General features: G+C 36.8%; 1 non-coding gene across 1 annotated transcript; it reads left to right on the top strand.

The window, feature by feature from the left end:
• Positions 1-7712: 7712 nt before the first annotated feature.
• On the top strand, positions 7713-7819 carry LOC113868300. The gene has a single exon (XR_003505321.1). It is a non-coding gene; the product is annotated as a small nucleolar RNA R71 (small nucleolar RNA).

Here is a 7819-nt window from a genome sequence, read left to right as displayed (position 1 = left end):
AGTTGTGCCTGGCCTTCCAATTCTGTGCAGGATTTCAATATAATCCTTGTCTAGACTATTCTTAAAGTCAGTGAAGTCCATCTGCCCAGGTTGCCTTTCAGTGTAAATTTCCAACACTCGATTGATGTTGGCAGCAGTGAAATCTACCCTCATACCCTTGACCATTGTGTGAAATTTGGGAATTTGGTCTCCCTTAAACCGCATTGCATTTGCATAAAACTCCTGTGTAATTTCTCTCCAACCATTATCAGCCAAGGAGCAGAAGTTGTCCCATCCCCTTTTCTGAATTTCTTCTGAGTACTCAGGGTAGTTACCTTCAGCAATTTCAAAGGCTCTATCTGGGACAATCTTCCTCCTCAGAATATTTGCCTTGAAATAGTTTTCATGAGCAATGCTCCTGAATCTTGGATCATGATCAGTAGGGGTAGAGGTAGAAGGCACATTTCTTCTGGTCGGCTGAGGTGGTGAAGAGGTTGCAGGTGTGGTTACACTTGGCTGAGGAGGGTCAGCAATTTCAATGGGTGAGGAAGGTGAGACACCATCAGTTCTTGCTCTTTTAGTGGTTGAATAATTCCTGGCTGTTCCAGCTTGCATATTCCTGATAGATCTCCTTCTTGGAGTGTTGCTGGTAGATCCAGCTTTGGTCTTCTTAGAAGGTCCAACTGGTGTATTCAAAGAAGTTCTGACCATTTTGAAGTGGCTGCAAAAACAAGCAAGTAATTTGACAGTTTAAAATTCATGACACAGAATTGTGACAACATACATCTCTTTACTAGATAATTTCAATCAATCCATGTGCAGAATTCCAATTTGCAGTATGTATCTATTTACAATCAGTTGGTGTCATGAGAATGTAATCATACCAACACACAAGCACTATTGCAAATTACTAAGCAATCACAGTCAAAATTGGTTAAACCTTTAAATTTGTAGTTTAGAGTGCACACTCTCAAAGCACATCAGATTAACACAGAGATGCTATTATAGGTCATCAACATATTTTTTTACATGCTCTCTTAACTTTTCAGATATATCAGAACTTAGGTACAAAATTAATCAAACCATATTCAGGGGATTTTAAACTGGCCTTCATAATTTGTAAACTCAAAGTTCACAATTTCACCAAGAATGCAGAAAAAAAATCACAATTTTCAACCAAATTCAACTACTAATGGTTCCTAAAAGAAATTTTCTTCTGTCAGTAAAATTCATCCAGAATATTGCCCATTGTTTCTTTCAATCACATACAATTAGGACAGTGCACTCATTCATTATCATCAAAGACTAAAGATCAGTTTAATGCAGGACTATCAGTATGGTATCTGTACAATCATGCAGTGCAATATACAACAGTAACTCATTCCATACAACTCAGTTCAGACATCAACATTCAAATATTGCATGCAAGGAGTATTTTCGTTGATGGCAACTGGAGTATTTCTATTTCTTTCAAAGTCATGTTTAGATTTTTCGCATAATGCAGATGTAAATATGTTAACAGAGGAGATTGAATGACTTTGAAAACCTATTCACAGTATTTAAAGTTCCTTAAATCGAATACGCTCAAGATATTTGCCCACTTGCCATTTTTGACATTTTTCCAGAGTTGCAGCAAAGAAGAACCCTAAATACAATTTCAGAGAATGCAGAGAACGTACCTGGAGCTTCAGAAATGTGAATGACAGTGAAAAAGAGGGAGAAATTGCTTGCTGGTTGCTTCACAAAAGATTGAAAGTCAGAGAAATTTCAGAGGGAAATGGGATTTAGGTTTAAATGGATGTGAGCGTGGTTCCTTTATATTGAATTTGGGGTCACGCGTGTGCATGTGCCCACTTTTTAAGTGAGAAGTGAACGTTCCCTTGTTCATAAAATTCTGCGTTGTCACTCTTGTCGAACAGAGTGAGTGTTCCAGAGAACTTGAAAATTTTGAATGCAATGCGCGTTATCACTATTGCTAGGCAAAGTGATAACGCGCAAGCTTATTGCTTGAGCGTAGTTACTTTTATCAGTAAAAGGAGTAACGCGCTATGAAATATTCCATACTTACCTGCGCGTGATCACTCTTGACAAGGAAAAGAAGTGATCCAGAGAGTGTGTTTTTCTCATCTGCCTCTGCGTTATCACTCTCATCAGCGAGAGTGATTGTTCCAGAGAGCTGTGTTTCCCAGTCAGTTTCTGCGTTATCACTCTCATCAGCGAGAGTGATTGTTCCAGAGGGGAAATCTTAGAATTCCATCTCTGCGTGATTGCTTTCCTGCAAAAGAGTGATTCCTTTCATCAATCCAAGTTCTCCAAACTTTAATTGGCTCACTTAACAAATCATAATTATTCCAATACACACTCACCATATAAAATACCTATTTCCCTCATCATGTTCACCTTTAATTACATATGCAACATTCATCCAAGGCTGAATTCTGCAGAATTTCTACTTAACATATTCACAATGTAATTCTGACTTTTCCATAACACATTACAATATGAAGTCCAATTGCATTTATCAGATTTGCCACAAATGACAGATTTAGCATGCTTCAAAATTTATCTTTTGCATCAAAATTACAGAATATGATGAGTATGATGCAGAACTTTGTATTTTGCAGAGAATTTGCAGAATTTGATAACTATTATTCAGACTGTACAAGAACTTTAAGCATTCTAATTAATTCCAATCTGCATTCTTGTTTCAGCCACCAGATTTATTCCAAACATCAAATTTAGCAAGGTAACCAAGATGAAAAGTTCAGATTTTGACTTTTATGAATACTGTTAATTCAAAATTAATGCAGAAAACTTAAATTAGGTTAGAAATGTGAGTTGCCTCTCACAAAGCGCTTCTTTAATGTCACTAGCTTGACATTAGTTGTTCCTCACTCAAGAGGAACCAATTTCAAGCACACTTGGACTTTCTCAATTTGACCTCCATGATAGATTTTTAGTCTTTGTCCATTCACCTTGAACTCTCTCCCATCCTTTGGATCTGCTATTAGTACAGCACCATATGGAAATACTTCTTTCACCACAAAAGGTCCAGACCACTTAGATTTTAATTTCCCTGAAAACAATCTCAACCTTGAATTAAAAAGCAAAACAGACTGCCCAGGTTTTATATCTCTTTTTAGAATAAACTTGTCATGCAGCTTTTTGGTCCTTTCCTTATACATTTTGGCATTTTCATATGCATTGAGTCTAAACTCGTCTAATTCATGCAGCTGTAACAATCTTTTATTTCCTGCACTCACTTGATCAAAATTCAACCATTTCACAGCCCAAAAAGCTTTATGTTCTAGTTCCACTGGTAAATGGCAGGCTTTTCCATATACTAATTGATAAGGAGACATGCCAATTGGTGTCTTGAAAGCTGTCCTGTATGCCCACAAAGCATCATCCACTTTCTTAGACCAGTCCTTCCTTGAACTACTAACTATTTTCTCCAAAATCTGTTTTATTTCTCTGTTGGAAACCTCCACTTGACCACTTGTTTGAGGGTGGTAGGGTGTAGCTATTCTATGCTTTACTCCATACTTCTCTAGGACTGATTCTAGATATTTGTTGCAGAAATGGCTTCCTCCATCACTTATCAGAATTTTGGGCACTCCAAATCTTGAAAAAATGTTCTTTTTCATAAATGCAATAACAGTCTTAGCATCATTGGTTCTGGTAGGAATTGCTTCCACCCATTTGGACACATAGTCCACTGCTACAAGCATGTACTCATTCGAGAATGAGGTAGGGAAAGGACCCATGAAGTCTATTCCCCACATGTCAAACAATTCTACTTCAAGTATATTTTGTAATGGCATCTCATGTTTTCTAGATATATTCCCCATTCTTTGGCATCTATCACACCTTTCCACATAGTTCTTAGCATCTTTGAACAAAGTTGGCCAGAAAAGACCAGATTGCAAAACTTTTGCTGCTGTTCTTGAACTTCCATGATGTCCTCCATATTCTGAACTGTGGCAATGCCACAAAACATCTTGCTGCTCTTCCTCTGGTATACACCTTCTCAGCAATCCATCTATTCCAATTTTAAACAGTAGTGGATCTTCCCAAACATAATATTTGCTATCATGGAAGAATTTTTTTCTCTGCTGCCAATTCATCCAATTTGGAACATGGTGTGTAGCTTTAAAGTTGGCTATATCAGCAAACCAGGGCTGTGATTCAATCTTGAATAGGCTTTCATCTGGAAATTCTTCTTTAATTTGTTCCACTCCAAATGGTATGACTTCAAGTGGTAATCTTGACAAGTGGTCAGCAACACTGTTTTCTTACCTTTTTTTGTCTTTGATCTCTAGCTCAAATCCTTGGAGGAGTAGAATCCATCTTAATAATCTGGGCTTTGCATCCTGTTTTGTCAAAAGATATTTAAGAGCAGCATGATCAGTGTATACCATCACTTTTGAACCCATTAAATATGATCTGAACTTATCAAAAGCATGTACAACAGCTAAAAGTTCTTTTTCTGTTGTTGTGTAATTCACTTGTGCAGGATTTAACACTTTGCTTGAATAATAGATAGCATGTAATTTCCTATCTTTCCTCTGTCCTAAAACAGCACCCACTGCACTATCACTTGCATCACACATGAGTTCAAAAGGTAATTTCCAATCTGGTTTTGCAAGAATAGGTGCAGAAATCAGTTTCTCTTTTAAAACAGAAAATGCATGCAAACAATTATCATCAAATATGAAATCTGCATCTTTTACAAGTAAATTACTCAAGGGTTTAGCAATCTTGGAAAAATCTTTTATGAATCTTCTATAAAAACCAGCATGTCCTAAAAAACTTCTAACTCCCTTAACATTGACAGGTAGAGGCAATTTACTAATGACTTCTATTTTAGCTTGGTCCACCTCCATTCCCTTCTCTGAAATTTTGTGACCAAGGACAATGCCTTCTTGTACCATGAAATAGCACTTCTACCAATTTAACACAAGGTTAGTATCTTGACATCTCTGCAAAACAGTGGATAAATTAGCTAAACAATCATCAAAAGAATCACCAAAAACAGAGAAATCGTCCATGAACACTTCTATGATGTTTTCTACCATATCAGAAAAATAGAAAGCATGCATCTTTGAAAAGTGGCAGGGGCATTACACAAACCAAATGGCATTCTCCTATATGCAAAGACTCCAAATGGACATGTAAATGCAGTTTTCTCTTGATCTAAAGGATCTACAGCTATTTGATTATATCCTGAATACCCATCAAGAAAACAATAAAATGAATGTCCAGCAAGTCTTTCTAACATTTGATCTGCAAATGGTAGTGGAAAATGGTCTTTTCTGGTTGCATCATTTAATTTTCTATAGTCTATGCACATTCTCCATCCAGTCACAGTCCTAGTAGGGACAAGTTCATTCTTTTCATTAGGTACAACTGTCATACCACCTTTCTTTGAAACAACTTGGACTGGACTTACCCAATTGCTGTCAGAAATTGGGTATATTATTCCTGCATCTAACAGCTTTATGACCTCTTTTTTAACTACCTCTTTCATGGCTGGGTTTAACCTCCTTTGTGGCTGTACAACAGGTTTAACATTCTCTTCAAATAAAATTCTGTGCTTACAAAATGAGGGATTTATACCTTTCAGATCTGCAATACTCCAGCCAATTGCAGATTTGTGTTCTCTCAAAATTCTAAGCAATTTTTCCTCTTGTTCTTCCTTAAGTTCATTGTTGATGATGACTGGATTTTCATGATTCTCATCCAGAAATGCATACTGCAAGTGTGAAGAGAGTTGTTTCAGTTCTAGCCTTTGCCTTTCCTCTTCTTTATCATCCTTTTTCAGCTCTTCTTTCACTAAATTTTCTGCAGGTTTTTGGATTGGCAGAGCTTCCAATTGCTGCTGCATTTCCATGATATCTTCTTCATTCAGAGTTTCAAATTTGTCATTCCCTGCAGATATTATCTCTTCTAACTCAGCAATTTCATCAAATTCTTTCATATAATGTTGTGTAATGAAAGTATCCTGTATATCTATCTTCATACATGTATTATCTTCAACTGGATATTTTAAAGCTTCAAACACATTAAATATTACCTTCTCATCTTGAACTCGAAGCATAAGTTCACCTTTTTGCACATCTATTAAAGCTCTTCCAGTTGCAAGAAATGGCCTCCCTAGGATCAAAGGAATGTTAGAATCCACTTCCATGTCCAGAATCACAAAATCTGCAGGAAAAATGAACTTGTCAACTTTAACTAATAAATCTTCAACAACTCCATATGGATAAGTGTATGATCTATCAGCTAGCTGCAGTGTAATGTTGGTAGGCTTCACTTCCTCTATGCCAAGTTTCTGTAGAACAGCTAATGGCATCAGATTTATGCTTGCTCCCAAGTCACACAATGCTCTTCCCACAGTGCAGTTTCCTATTTCACAAGGAATGCTAAATGATCCAGGATCTTTCAACTTTTGAGGAAGCTTTCTCTTGAGAATGGCACTGCACTCCTCTGTCAAAGGTACTGTTTTGTCATGCTCTAGCTTCCTTTTTCTGGAAAGTAGTTCTTTCATGAACTTTGCATATGAAGGCATTTGCTCCAAAGCTTCTGCAAAAGGAATGTTAATTTGTAATTTCTTAAAGACATTCATAAACCTTTCAAATTGTTCCTCTTGTTTAGGATTTTGGACTCTTTGAGGATAAGACAGCCTCTTGTATTTTTCTGGGTCTATTGGCTTACAAGCTTCTTCAAAGAGTTGCTTTTTGGTTTTCCTTTCAGAATTCATGGGAACTTTTTCTTTTTCTTCTGAATGGTCTTTCTTCAATAGCTTAAAATTTCCTTGTTGCAGATCTTGTTCAATGTTTCTTTCTGCTGCATCATTCACTTTCTTTTCTGCTGGTTTAGGGCTTGCAACTACAGCTCCACTCCTTGTAGTTATGGCTTCACATTGCTCTTTAGGATTGATTACTGTGTTGCTTGGAAATCTTCCTTCATCCCTGCTTGATATTTGTTCAGCTATTTGTCCGATCTGTGTTTCTAGTTTCTTCATGGAGGCTTCTTGGTTTTTGAAGCTTGTTTGAGTCACCTTCATGAATTGCAGCATAGTCTCTTCCATCTCAGTCAACCTTTCATTCATAGGTCTGGAAAATTTTTAATTTCCTTGAGGTTGAGTGGATGAATTCCTCTGAAAATAAGGCTGTTGTGTTGCTGAACCTGCATTAGAAAAAGGCAAATTTGAATTAGAATTCTTTGCAGCAGAATATTGATTATTCCAATTAGAATACTGCTGAGTTCTATTATTCGAAAATTGAAATCCAGGGGGATATGATGGTTGTTGTCTCTGAAAATTATTCATATAATTCACTTGCTCTTGTGGTTCACTTATGGATGCCTCACATGCACCATTTGCATGGTTTCCTCCACAAAAATCACAACTTAGCTGACTGGTAGGCATACTCCCTGTTTGCAGATTGTTGATTTGTTGTGTTAAGGCAGCTAATTGTTTTGAAAACATTTGATTTTGTAGCTGATTTTGTGCAAGAAAAGTTTCCAGAACTTTAGGTTCATGACCAGAGTTTCTTCCTTGATTCCTTGAGTTTGAATTATGATACATTGAAGATGCCATCATGTCAATAATCCTTTGAGCTTCTTCTAAGGACTTTGTATTTAATGAACCTCCAGCAGCAGCATCAACCATTGTTCTTGTTACTGCATTCATCCCATTATAAAAAGTTTCCAATTGCATCCAATCTGGAATACAATGATGTGGACACCTTCTTAGCAATTCTTTGTATCTTTCCCAAGCTTCATACAATGATTCTCCTTCTTGCTGCACAAAGGATGTAATTTCTCCTCTCAGCTT

The sequence above is a fragment of the Abrus precatorius genome, unplaced genomic scaffold (assembly GCF_003935025.1).
Source record: "Abrus precatorius isolate BTA unplaced genomic scaffold, Abrus_2018 Scaffold5, whole genome shotgun sequence".
In the NCBI taxonomy this organism is placed as follows: Eukaryota; Viridiplantae; Streptophyta; class Magnoliopsida; order Fabales; family Fabaceae; genus Abrus; species Abrus precatorius.
Note: the sequence above shows the minus strand (reverse complement) of the source record. Positions and strands in the feature narration are given on the sequence as shown.